Source organism: Dama dama, chromosome 6, assembly GCF_033118175.1.
Source record: "Dama dama isolate Ldn47 chromosome 6, ASM3311817v1, whole genome shotgun sequence".
Taxonomy (NCBI): domain Eukaryota; kingdom Metazoa; phylum Chordata; class Mammalia; order Artiodactyla; family Cervidae; genus Dama; species Dama dama.
Genome location: NC_083686.1, coordinates 9,654,486 through 9,667,870, shown reverse-complemented (window position 1 = coordinate 9,667,870; position 13,385 = coordinate 9,654,486).

The window sequence follows — 13,385 nt, the reverse complement described above, 5'->3', positions numbered from 1 at the left end:
AACAATATCTTAAGCAGAACTGTGGAATAAAAAGGTACTGGTGCTTACCAAAATTTGCTCTTTAAAAAACAAAAAAGCAAGCAAACAAAAAACAACTCCCCCAAAAAATCTATGTTAGGCAATTTACATGTAATATTTCTAGAAGTCTCTTGATAGGAAAACCTTCCCTTACCAAACACTCAAAGATGGTATTAACCTGTTTCTACTGGATCATAAGAGCAGATTATAAAACACTCAGGGAATTTTAGGGCAATTTGATAGCTTGAAATTGGCCATGATGGGAATATATCTACCATAGGGATCAGTAGACATTATAAATTATATTTTCATGTTCATATATCAATTAACCAGCACAACACCACTTGCCCTTGTTCCCTGTGACAATACAATTTTATTTAATTATTCCATATCTTCCTCCTAAAATTATTCTCTCCATGAAAGCTGTAACCTTTGTTTTGCTTTACTTTTATTTTTCTTATTTGTGACTCCAGTGCCTAATAACGAAATCAGAACTAGAATAGTGAAATTTCCATTTTAGTGAGATTGAAGTGGGTTACATAATTTAACAAAGTTTATAGAGCAAATACCAGCTTCCCTGGTAGCTCAGATGGTAAAGTGTCTGCTTACAATGTGGGAGACCCGGGTTCGATCCCTGGGTCAGGAAGATCCCCTGGAGAAGGAAATGGCAACCCACTCCAGTATTCTTGCCTGGAAAATCCCACGGACTGAGGATCCTGGTGGGCTAGAGTCCATGGGGTCTCAAAGAGTCGGACACGACTGAGCGACGTCACTTCACTTCACTTCACTTCTTCATAGAGCAAATAAGTGATGGGGCCATGAGACACGTTTATCTTACTCCACTCTACTCTACCCACTGACTGTACTGTTTCTCCAAATAGTTAACAAATAATTTAAGCAAAAAAAAAAAAAAAGAATTAAGCACATCCTTTGATAAAGTCATGTGGAAGCAAGTAATATACTATGTATGTGATTGCACATCAATCCAGCTGATATGATTTTATTTTTGCTACTAGGATATGGAATGATCATTTTCATACCAACCCATAAAGAATTCTTAAATATATTGTCAAATGACACTGAGATTTATTTTTTAAATACCATAATGGGTAAAAAGTTGGACTCTGCCCAACTCAAACTCAAATTTCATCTTTGACAGCTTCCTGGTTCACTAGCAATCTAATCTTGAAAAAGGCATTCAACTTCTCTAAGCTTCAGTTTTAAATCTCAGAAAACTAAATAAGAAAACTTCATGTGATATCTAATGTGGAATGGAGTAAGTATAGTAAATAATTGGAGGAATAATAAAAATAGCAAACACTTTTAATGAATGCTTATTTGCTTAAAAGTGGTATGTCTCCATAATTTGAACTAAAATTAGCTTTTATGTCTTAAATTAATGATAATGTGAAGCATCTATGTAGAATTAATTCAAAAGATTGTCTGCTGAAGCAGAAATTACTTTGGAGGAAGCATTGTTTTAATTAGCATGACTAACATGATAAAAGAAAGGCATTTTCTAAGAAAATGTTCTAAGAGGAACGTTTAGTGATTATGAAAAGAGAAAGCAGAGAATAGGACTGTGCATACATGTGTTTAGTACTTTATTTTAAGTGAAATTGGCCAGACACAAAACACCTCGAAATCTGAGAGGGGTGTGGTTACAGTGGTTCATTAGGATGAAACATCCCTTGAGACCGCCATTTTCCTATAATCAATAAGTAGCCTTCTGGTGATTTATGTGGCTTCCAGGATGTACCACAGTTGAGAAGACTAGATAATAGCTATCTCTAGAAAGCCACCATTTATTACAAAGTTTCTTTTTTTTTCCTTTTTTTTTTTCATGTCTGTTTATTTATCAATCTCTTCTGAAACTGAGTCTTTCCTGACTGAGTATACAACACCAATGTAGCAAATGTCTAGACCTGCCCAGCAGGATACCATATTTTTGGAAAGTGACATTCACTTTAAGAAATGGTCATTTGACTAGACCTTGCCCCCAGACCAGCCAGACTTCCTGCTAGAAATTTCTGTATAGCTTCTTTAAATGCACAAAGACTAAAAATGTGAAAGTTTTAGGCATGTATAAATGATAGTCACCTTTACCTCGTTTGGTTGCTGCATCAAAAGTATTTGGAAAACAGGGCAATGAAGGGTTAATATTCCAAATTTACACTTGAAGAAACTGAAGCCCATAAAAATGCAACAAATTAGTCAAGGTATCACAGCCAATGGGAATCAAATTCTTGACTATAAGTCCTTTTCTCTCCTGAGTCAAATCTAAGCCCACAGCGTATTTTGCCTCTGCTGATATCAATAAGGAGTGAAATAAAATAATGAGTGTTTAATTCCTAATGATGTTTTCTGAACAAGAGTCTTAGAGGGATAAATGAATTAATGCCTGCTTTCCCAAAAGAGTGTGATATACCCAATAGGGAAAAAGTCAAACATTCATTTTCCTCTCTTTCTTAACATATCATTTTTGTTTCACTTTTAAAATGCATCATATATTTGGAAAGTACTTAACTATCATTAAATAGTTAATGATTATCTACTTGGTTATTTACAATTTCAAGTGTAGGCTTTGTTACATTGTATCACTTAATTAACATGATTAATTTTGCCTAAATTGAGTCTTCTTGGACTAGAGAAACAAATTAAAACGGGTATTTTTTTAAAGCTTACACCCTAAACAGAGTACCCTAAAAGTAATATTTTCAGACTAAATTAGATGATGCTGGAGTTCATTTCCTGACTTATTTTTTAATCATAGATGGTTGTATTCGCTAGTACATATAAAAGTATTTAAACAGAATCATGTAATAACAGTGAACTAGAACTCCCCAACTATGGATTCGTCTATTTACTGCAAAATGCATTTTTTATTGACTTCCTTTATTTCACAATAGCTTAAATAATTATAGTAACCAAAGCTATTAGAAAACAATTTAATTATTTCTGTATATCTACTATGTCTTCATATTTTTAGCAAAAAATATCTTGGTTAATGCTTTGAATAGGCTTTAAAAAGTGAATTTGACTCTAAGAACATCAATTAAGAAACTATATAGACACTTGGGTCATATGGCAATTCTATTTCCAGTTTTTTAAGGAATCTCCAAACATGAATATTATCAAGTGTGAAACAGATTGCCAGCCCAGGTTGGATGCATGAAACAAGTGCTCGGGGCTGGTGCACTGGGAAGACCTAGAGGGATGGGATGGGGAGGGAGGTGGGAGGGGGGATCGGGATCAACACATGTAAATCCATGGCTGATTCATGTCAATGTATGGCAAAAACCACTACAATATTGTAAAGTAATTAGCCTCCAACTAATAAAAATAAATAAAAAAAAAAAGAAATTAAAAAAAAGAAACTATATAGACACTTGGCAAAAGCCAATTGGACTTGAAAATATGTGAGCTATTTTCAAATATCTTTTTATATTGATTTCTAACATAATTCCACAGTGATAAGAGAACAGACTCCATATGGTTTCAATACTTTTAGATCATGAAATGTTTGCACCTTATTTTATGTCCCTAGATATGTTCCAGTGTCTCCTGGTTTACAGTCTATGGGAACTTGAATAGGATTTGTATCCTACTGTTGTGTGAAAATTGTATAAACCTTAATTATGTTGAATTGGCTCATAGTGCTTTCCAGGTCTACTATATCCTTCTACATTTCTGTATATTCTTTCTATAATTTTTGAGAGGTTGATATTGAAACTCCCAACTAAAAAATCTTGATTTATCAACTTAAAAAAAATAATTATAATATATAGTGGAACTATATGTGACTTTCTTCTGTATTTTCCAAGTCTCCTGTAAATGTGTTATACTTTCTTAATTTAAAAAATAAAAAAGAGAAAAGCAAACAAAAACAAATAAAAAAGGAAACAACACAGTCAGTAAAATCATGACATGTATACAATAAATATTAATGCTGATCATGGCCTGATGAACTCTGATGTGACATCAGAGCAGCCAACATACCTTCACAGGTCTTCATTCAGTTGGTTGCGTATAAACAAAATTACCTTAAAATAATCACATAATTTTTAAAGACATGGAGAGATATATTTGATAATTTTGGTATAGCATTATTTTGCTTAGTTTATTTTAATTAAACACAAACATGTGCATGCATACCTATAGAACTGGATATGCAATCATTAAACTCTAGAATTTTAGCAAATTTAAATTGCAAGTGATCTTATTGGTTTCCTTGCAAAATGAAGATAGAAATGAAAACCCATCTCAGATCATTTTAGGATGATTAAAGGTAATTGCAGTGATGTCATGCTTAGCACTGTGCCTAGCACATTCATTCATTTGTGCATAATCCACTGTGCTAGTGTTTGGGGACACCAATGAGGGCATCCAAGCCCTATATTCAAAGAATAGGCGATAGTGTTTATGATTTTTTCCCTGTACTATTCCTCTGTTTTTTCTCTAAAAAAAATTTGTCAACTCTCCTTTCTCACTGTGCTAATGTTTCCCAAATCTACACTCCAGCTCAGATATTGCTGAGTTCCAAAACCTCCAAAACCTTATACCCATTCCTTCCTTTACACAAATTCAATTCCACGAGGTCCCAGAATTATTCACTTTTAAATCTTTAAACAAACTCTTTCCTCCTCTGTCTTCTCCATCAGTCTTACCAGAGGTGTGGCATGGTTATGTATGAATGGTCAAAAACTGTTCAGTTTTCAAGCAAGACACTTCAAGTTTTCTAAACATCCTGATAGGTTTATGTTAAATAGAACATCAGTTTGCCTCAAAATGCTTCATATTTTTCCCTTTGATATTATTGTTTTTATTGCCATAATTATGTCTTCCAGCTTTCTTACCAGGGTTATTTACGTAACCCAGCCAATGTATATTGCCGGGTTTTCCCACTGCAGTCTAGCAGACAGGATCCAAATATACTTGAGGATAAAAGGGATTTACCCATTTGTTTAACTGTGACATCTAGGTGGGATAATGTCCCAGAATGACTAGATCCAGAATTATGTTTCAGACTTCTGTCTCTGCAGGTTTCTTTCAGACAACTTGAGCTCCAACCCCAGCAATTTTATTTTCTCTGAGTCCCAACTAACAGCTTCAGTAAAAAGAGAGCTTTTCCATGTTGGTGGACATGAAAGTGGTAGTTGCTCAGTCATGTCTGACTCTTTGCCATCTCATGGACTGTAGCCCACCAGACTCTTCTGTCCATGGAATTCTCCAGGCAAGAATACTGAAGTGGGTAGCCATTCCCATCTCCCAGGGATCTTCCCAACCCAGAGATTGACCCTGGGTCTCCTGTATTGCAGGAAGCACTTTACTGTTTGAGCCTTCAGGGAAGCCCCTCCATGTTGATAGCCACTAATATACAGGAAAGTTTCAGTAATTGAGGCCCATCTTGTCAAGTGAGTTGGTGCACTATAGACATCTCAATCTGAATCCATCATCCATCCCTCTGGACAAAGTAAGGGTAGGTGTGATGACCAATAGTTCCACTGAACAAGTTAATTGTAGAGCAAGGCTTTTCTTCAAAGTAAGGATGTTGAACCAAGAAAAATAACTTATTTACTCTAGGATTCAGAATTAGGTTCCTCACTGATAACTGTAACATGCTACTCCAATTGATAAGCCTTCAATTTCCCTATTGCACCCATAGATTAAAGTGAAAACTCATTTGTGTGATAAAAAAATAAAGTAACAAAACCTGATCTGATTTTTCCTTCATGTCTTTTCAAGTCATTGCCTTTCTGCTCCTATACTTTAAATACTTCAGATAATGAGTCATTCCCCAGGGAAAACACACACACACACACACACACACACACACACACACACACACACACGCATGCACGTGCGCGCACACACACACACACAGTACTTTTTCCCATGGTGGTTTTGCTCATTATATGTCTACTGATTTCTCTGTCTAGCATGCTTGCCAGTTGTTGCCAGTTCTGTTACCCTGAGGAACCCCTTATTATTTGTCAGTTCCAAGGAAAATGTTACCTCTTTTGTATTGTTTTAGGGAGATAAATTTGTATTAATTCCCTCTCTAGCATCTACAAATGACTCGCACATGCCTTGATTAAAGTACTAGTCCTGGGCTTTCCTGATGACTCAGATGGTAAAGAATTTGTCTGCAATGCAGGAGACCTGGGCTCGATTCCTGGTACAGGAAGATCCCCTGGAGAAAATAATGTCTATCCACTCCAGTATTCTTGCCTGGAGAATTCCATGGACAGAGAAGCCTGGCAGGCTACAGTTCATGGGTTACAGAGTCAGACATGACTGAGACCATCACTCTCACTTTCACTGTGTGTAGAGTTACTATAAAGGATATATATGTGTGTAATAAAAATATAAAACATCACAAAGAGTTGTACGTGATTGAAGTGACTGAGCACGCACAAAATGGAAATCATATCTCTACTACGTGTGACTCTGAGCCAGGCATTTACTTCCTACAGCCTCTCTTTCCTTATCTATACACATGAGGGTACTGATACCAACCTGACATAGTGACTTTTGAGACAACCAAAAGGCACATATTCTTCTTCTGGTTTCCATTATCTTTGCCTTGAGTTTTCCTCTGACCTCACAAGGCATTTTTTCCTTCAGTCTCCTTTGCTGTCCTCTTTCTTTGATTCAATTTCTAAATGCTTCAAAGCCTTCAGAGTTTGGCTCTAAATTTTCTTTTTTTATCTTCATTGTCTCATACTTCTTCACTATAAGAGTTTACTTGATCTCGTATATTTAAAGACCACTATATAATGTTTGTCTCGTTTTTGTCACTACCATGGAATTTTCACTAATCTCCAGCTTTGTGTATCTAAGAGGATTTTAGGTACATATGTCGAAGTTACCAGTTCCAAAACAAATATCTTGTTGCCGCTACTACTCAGCTCACTTTTCCACCACCAATCACAGCAACTTCTTCCATGCAGTTGGTCAAGGCAAAACATGTGAAATGCAAAAAAAAAAAATGTGAAATGAATGAAACAAGTCTTCATTCTTGATGGCTTTCTTCCCTTTGCCATTAGTGAGCTCTACAGGCTAAGTATCCATATGGATCTCATATCAGCATGTTTTCACTGAGTATCACCAATATACCCAAGCTCTCATTGTTCTCTAGGAGGAATTCTAAAACTAAACTCTCTTTTTCATGGTTCTCCCTGAACTGTTCCCCATACATAACTGTGAATTGCATTTATATAATCTAAGCTGCTCCATCATTCTCTTGTGTAAAACCTCCTAATAGATGTCCATTACATTTTGAACAGCATCTACTTGCTTGCCATGAATGAGCAACTGTCACTTTCCCTACCTCTCTGTGTAGCTAAACACTCAAGCGAAATTCCTTATGTGTTTAAAGAAAGAGCAGTAAAAGACAGTTTGAAAAACAATCTGCCTAGATTTGAATCCCAGCTCTGCCACATATTGAAGTCTGTAACTTATTTAACACATTTCTGACTCAACACCCTCAAATATAAAATGGCAATAAATATAAGAATGTCTTCTACACATGATATGTTTTATGATTAAATGGGTGAATGTGTATTAAATATCCAGATCAGTCCCTCTGGCACATGATAAGCACCATAAAAATGTGTGCTATTATTATTTATCACTCAACTGACTCATTGTCTTCCACACAAGAATGTGAACTTCATGAAGTTGGGGATATTTTCTTGTTTGGTGCTTTTTTCCCCCCAATATCTAAATCTAAATCTGTCATATAGAACAGTTTCAATAAATCTTTGTTGGATAGATAAATAAATGGTTAATGCATGCAGTATTCATGCAATGTGGTCTATATCCATAATTTTATCAATTTTTAAAATCTTCCATTTGTTCTTACCAATGTGAGCTTATTACAGCCAAGACAGAGAAAGTGGGCTACCTTAAAGCACATGTATACTATAATCCAGGATCTGTGATAGGCACTTTATGTGGTTGGTTTATCCTACTTAATTCTAGTAATAGCCATATGAGACAGATGAAAGTCCATTTTCACAAAGAAATTTATATTGAAAAAATGTGTAAGACTTTTTTAAAGTCATAGAATTAGTACAGCTAAGGCTTTAGAACTTTACACTTGTCATTCCCTTTCCTCATCATGGTAAAACGTCAGCTTATTCCCCTTTCTGAAGCACAACACACACTGTTGGCTGCACTCCTAATAAATTCTTGTGGAGTGAAATGCATGTGGATAACCATGAACAAAGAGATGGTTTTGAAAAAATATTCCAAAATTAAAATAGTAATGGTGGTTTTCTATGTGAGATAAAATAACTTCATGAGATTGGTATTATTTTGATCTATGCAGGTGTTAAAACTTCTACTGGACATTCAGAGATAAATACCAGATATATTTTTACACTATAAAGCTAACATAAGCTTATATCAAAATTATTCTAACACTGCAATGCCTTGCCTCTCTTTTCATGGTCCAATTACATAAATTATTATTGCAAATTGAAGACAATTCCATTGTAACTGCTCAGGGTGTCTGTGGGCTTCTTTTATAATATCAAAATGCCTAAATCTTAGTCATTGGAATTCATTCTCCCTGGACAAATGCATTCAATTGAGCCATGTGATTAGAGCACTGTCAAATGTACTTCAATTCTGATATGCTTTTCCTCTGATTATACTTATCTTTGCAGATCTTCTATTACAAGGCTTTAAGTATCAAAGATTTCTTTTTACTTACCATAAAGAATTTGAAAAAAGAATGAGACTGACATGTATCCCACGATACATGACTTTTTTTTTTTTAATTTGCAATTTTTGGGGGGAAATCTTTTAGTGTTCATTCTCTGTAGTGTTTTTTAACCTAAGAAATCAAAATATCCATTTAATAGGCAATTTAACAAATAGTGGAATAACTACCACTTAAATGGGAAAATATCTTGATTGTCTTCCAGAAATTTCAGGCAATATGATGACTATTTTAATGCATGTAGTGTAATTGCAACTATATATGGCATAATTGCGCTGTTACGATAAAAGAATTGTTAATGTTTCCGTTGATGGGAATTTTCATGCATAGTTGAAAAAAGACAATTTATATCTGAGACTTCAAAATGAAAAGTAAAGCTTATTTAAACATCAAAATTGAGCAACGAGGAGGTAGAAGGGCATGAGTTTAGGAACAAATGGATTTCTTAATTTAGTGCTAAAACAAAAAGCCTCTCTCTCAGCTCTGATTTAGAATATCTTTCAGTTTTTTTTTTCTCAGATTGTCCCTGGGTTCTCAGTTTCTGCCTGTGGAAACAATTCCTAACACAGTGGGGTGTTTGTGAAGATTTAATAAGGACGCTTCTCCATCTTAAATGCATTCCTTTATTATCTTCCTCCTCTTTCCAATCTGTTTCCCATGTTACAACCACAGTTTTTTTTTTTTTTTTTTTCTCCCTATCTCTTTGGTTGGTAAAGGATATAAAACATAAAATTTGCCATTTGCCATGGCAAATTGCTATCTGCCATTGTAATCATTTTTAAGTGTACCATTCTGTGTCCATTTTTACATTCATGATGTCAGACAACCATCACTGCTGCTGCTGCTGCTGCTAAGTCACTTCAGTCGTGCCTGACTCCATACGAACCCATAGGCTGCAGCCCACCAGGCTCCTCTGTCCCTGGGATTCTACAGGCAGGAAAAGGGGAGTGGGTTGCCATTTCCTTCTCTAGTGCATGAAAGTGAAAAGTGAAAGTGAAGTCACTCAGTCGTGTCCGACTCTTCACGACCCCATGGACTGTAGCCTACCAAGCCCCTCCGTCCATGGGATTTCCCAGGCAAGAGTACCGGATTGGGTTGCCATTGCCTTCTCCACTATTTTCAAAACTTCTTCAAAATACATATCAGGACATTTCATACTGTGCTTGATGCCCTTCAATATATGTCAGGAGTAGTGATGCCGTTGGTTGGGGTCCCCCTGGAACAGAGCAAGACAGTGCTAGGTTTTGAGAGAGTCAATTCCTAAGCAGATTGATAAGGAATCTGGGGTCCCTGAGGAGGAGAAAGGGGTCTGGGGCTCTCAAGGAGGAGATAGGGGTCTGGAATTTTCAAGGAGGAGGAAAGGACAAACACTTTTTTTCTACATTCCTTAGTAAGGATTATATAACAACAATGCATCCTGCTTGAGGACATGTTTCTCCTTCTTGAAAACCTTCTGACTAATCTGTTATCTTAAGATGTATTTTATGGAGGAGAGCCTCATAAGGTCTTTCTATTGTTAGTTCTAACTCTGCCATCTTAAAATGTAAATTGTGGGAGTGGGTCTGGTAAATTTTTTTACAACCTTGAGACATTCTTTTGGTTTATTGTAATAACTAATTAAGAAGTATATAGCTCCCTTGCTAAAGACCTGCCGAGGGGTCAGTCTCTGTCCCCCTTCTGATGTCTGTGTCAGAAACTTCTCTGTCCCTTTTCATAATTTAACAAAATTCTTCAATGCTAAATAAAGCTCTTGAGTGATCAAGGCTGGTCCCTGGTCCCAAAGCTAAATCTTCTTCTTTGGAGATCATGAATCTGACATCCATCACCGTAAGCTATGAGTTTCATCACGCTACTCAGAAGAGCTTGCTATATAAAACAGGAATTGCTTATTTCAGAATTTTCCAATTAATATTTTCTGACAAGAGCTGACTGTGAGTAAGTAAAACCACAGAAAAAGGTTAAGGAAAACTGCTATACAGACCAGTAACTCCTCAATGCCTTTCTCCACCTCATTTCCATCACATCAATACACATATATACCACATAGCAAGTTTCTGTTGTTGGTGTTGTTCAGTTGCTTGGTTGTGTCCAACTCTTTGTGATCCCATGGACTGCACAACGCCAGGCATCCCTGACCTTCACCATCAGCCAGAGCATGCTCAAAGTCATGGCCATCGAGTCGATGATGCTATCCAACCATCGCATCCTCTGCCGTCCCCTTCTCCTCCTGCCTTCAATCTTTCCCAGCATCAAGGTCTTTTCCAAGACTTAGCAAGTTAAGAATCATAAACACTGTTAACCTGCAATTGGATTCTAGGCCCCCACAGGCAAAAGGAATGTTTTATGTGTATTGTTGTTTCCTGTGTATTGTTTAATTTGTACTGCTCTCATTGCTTTTAGTTTGTTTTGTATTTTTTTTAATTGAATTGAAATGCCTTTAGGGAAGGTTTGCTCTCTGAGATCACCTCTGGTTTATGCCATCCCTATAATTATTAAGTGTAATTTTTTTTAATATATTTGTACCTTAGTGTCTACTTAAAAAAAAAAAAAAAGATGTACAACTTGAGAGTTGTGAATTAAATTTTTTGGGGGGGCAAAATGAGGACTGCAGCCCAGGAGGCAGCATCTCAGATATCTCTGAAAGACTGCTCCAAAGTGGCAGTGCAGGAAGGTCAATAAATAAGGTTTTGGTGAAGGGGGAGTTCAGTGCCATGAAGCACTCATTTTACAAAAGGTTTTAGTTAATCATGAGGATCTGCACCATGAAGGGATTTAGTGTTTCTCTGGATGTAAGGAGATGTAAGGATTGAGATCATAAAATCTGCTCCTAAAAACAACCAGTTATCTAAAGACCCGTCCCACTTCCCCAAAGCACGGGGTGCCTCACTCTACCCTGAACTCCCTCAAGGATTGTTTAAGGTCAACAGTGATAGCAGCAAGGGGTTCAAACTCCGTCGAGGCAGATGGAAAATGCCTTTATTGTTCAGTCATTGGCAATGCCATTAGCAACTTGACTTCTGAAGACATTTGAGTCAGTTCATTGTGGACAATGATTAACCAAAACCAGATAAAGACAAACACAAAAATATGACTACAGCCCCAAATTATACATTAGCATTGGTGGAAAATCCTCATCACTATTTGTATCCTAAATCCATGACTATAAAGCAAATTGTACACTTTAGCCAGATGAGATTTATCCCAGAAATATAAGGTTGCTTTAACACTCTAAGATCAGTTAATGTAATACACCATTTTTGTAAAGGACACAATCATCTCAGTAGAACTGAAAAAATATTTGATAATATAGCAAAGTGATTCACAAGAAGAGATGAGGATTCGATCCCTGGGTCAGGAAGATCCCCTGGAGGAGGGCATGGCAACCCAATCCAGTATTCTTGCCTGGAGAACCCCATGGACAGAGAAGCCTGGTGGGCTACAGTCCGTGGGGTTGCAAAGAGTCGGACAGGACTGAAGCAACTTAGCATGTGTGCTTAAAAAAAAAAAAAAAACTCAAAATACTAGAAATAGGAAAAATACTTCTATGAAACTGATAAAGGGTATCTATGAAGAATCTACAGTTAACATAACTAATGGTGAAAGATTAAACACTTTCTTCCTAGGGTCAGGAATAAGACAAAGATTTCTCTCTTTTTAAAAAAGCCGTATTGGAGTATAGTTGATTTACAGTGGTGTGCTATTTTCAGGAGTACAATAAAGTGAATCAGTTGTACACACATGACTGATGCACACATATACATATATCCTTTTTGTTTTAAACTCGTTTTTCCATATAGGTCATAACAAAGTACAGAGTAGAGCTCCCTGTGGTATACAGTAGGCTCGTATCAGTTATTTATTTTTACACAGTAGTGTATATGTGTAACTCTCAATCTCCCATGTTATCCCTTCCCCTCCTCTTTCCCCCCAGTAACCATAAACTTGTTAAATAGCTATGTTCTATTTTCATCTTGTAAAGAAGTTTATTTGCACCACTTTTTAGATACCATATATAAGCGACATCACATATTTGCCTTTCTGTGTGTGGCTTACTTCAGTCAGTATGACAATCTCTACATCCATCCATGCTGCAAGTGACATTATTTCATTTTTTTTTTTTTTTTATGGTGGAGTAATACTCAACCGTATATATGCACCACACTGCATTTGCCTAAATGTCCATAGGCAGAAGAGTAGACAAAGGATATTCTCTTTTTAATATTTGGCTATCTGAATGAGTACACACTCTCTTCTACTTTAAGACATGGGACAAGCTTAATGGTAAGACATGTCCTTTAGATATTGGGGAATGCAGGAGCAGGGCTGACAGGGTCTAGCATTGCCTGTGACTGGATGTGGAGATCTTTTAAAATGTGGAGCTTCCTGTTTCACACACTGATTGACATACCTAAGCCTTCTTCACCACCATCATCTGCCTCAGCCACAAGGCTGCCATTTTGTTGCCCATTTGCCTGACTTTAACTTTGGCGGCTCAGTGGGTAAAGAATCCACCTGCAGTGTGGGAGACCTGGGTTCTATCCCCGGGTTGGGAAGATCCCCCAGAAGAAGGCATGGCAATCTGCTTCAGTATTCTTGCCTGGAGAATCCCATGGACAGAGGAACCTGGCAAGCTACA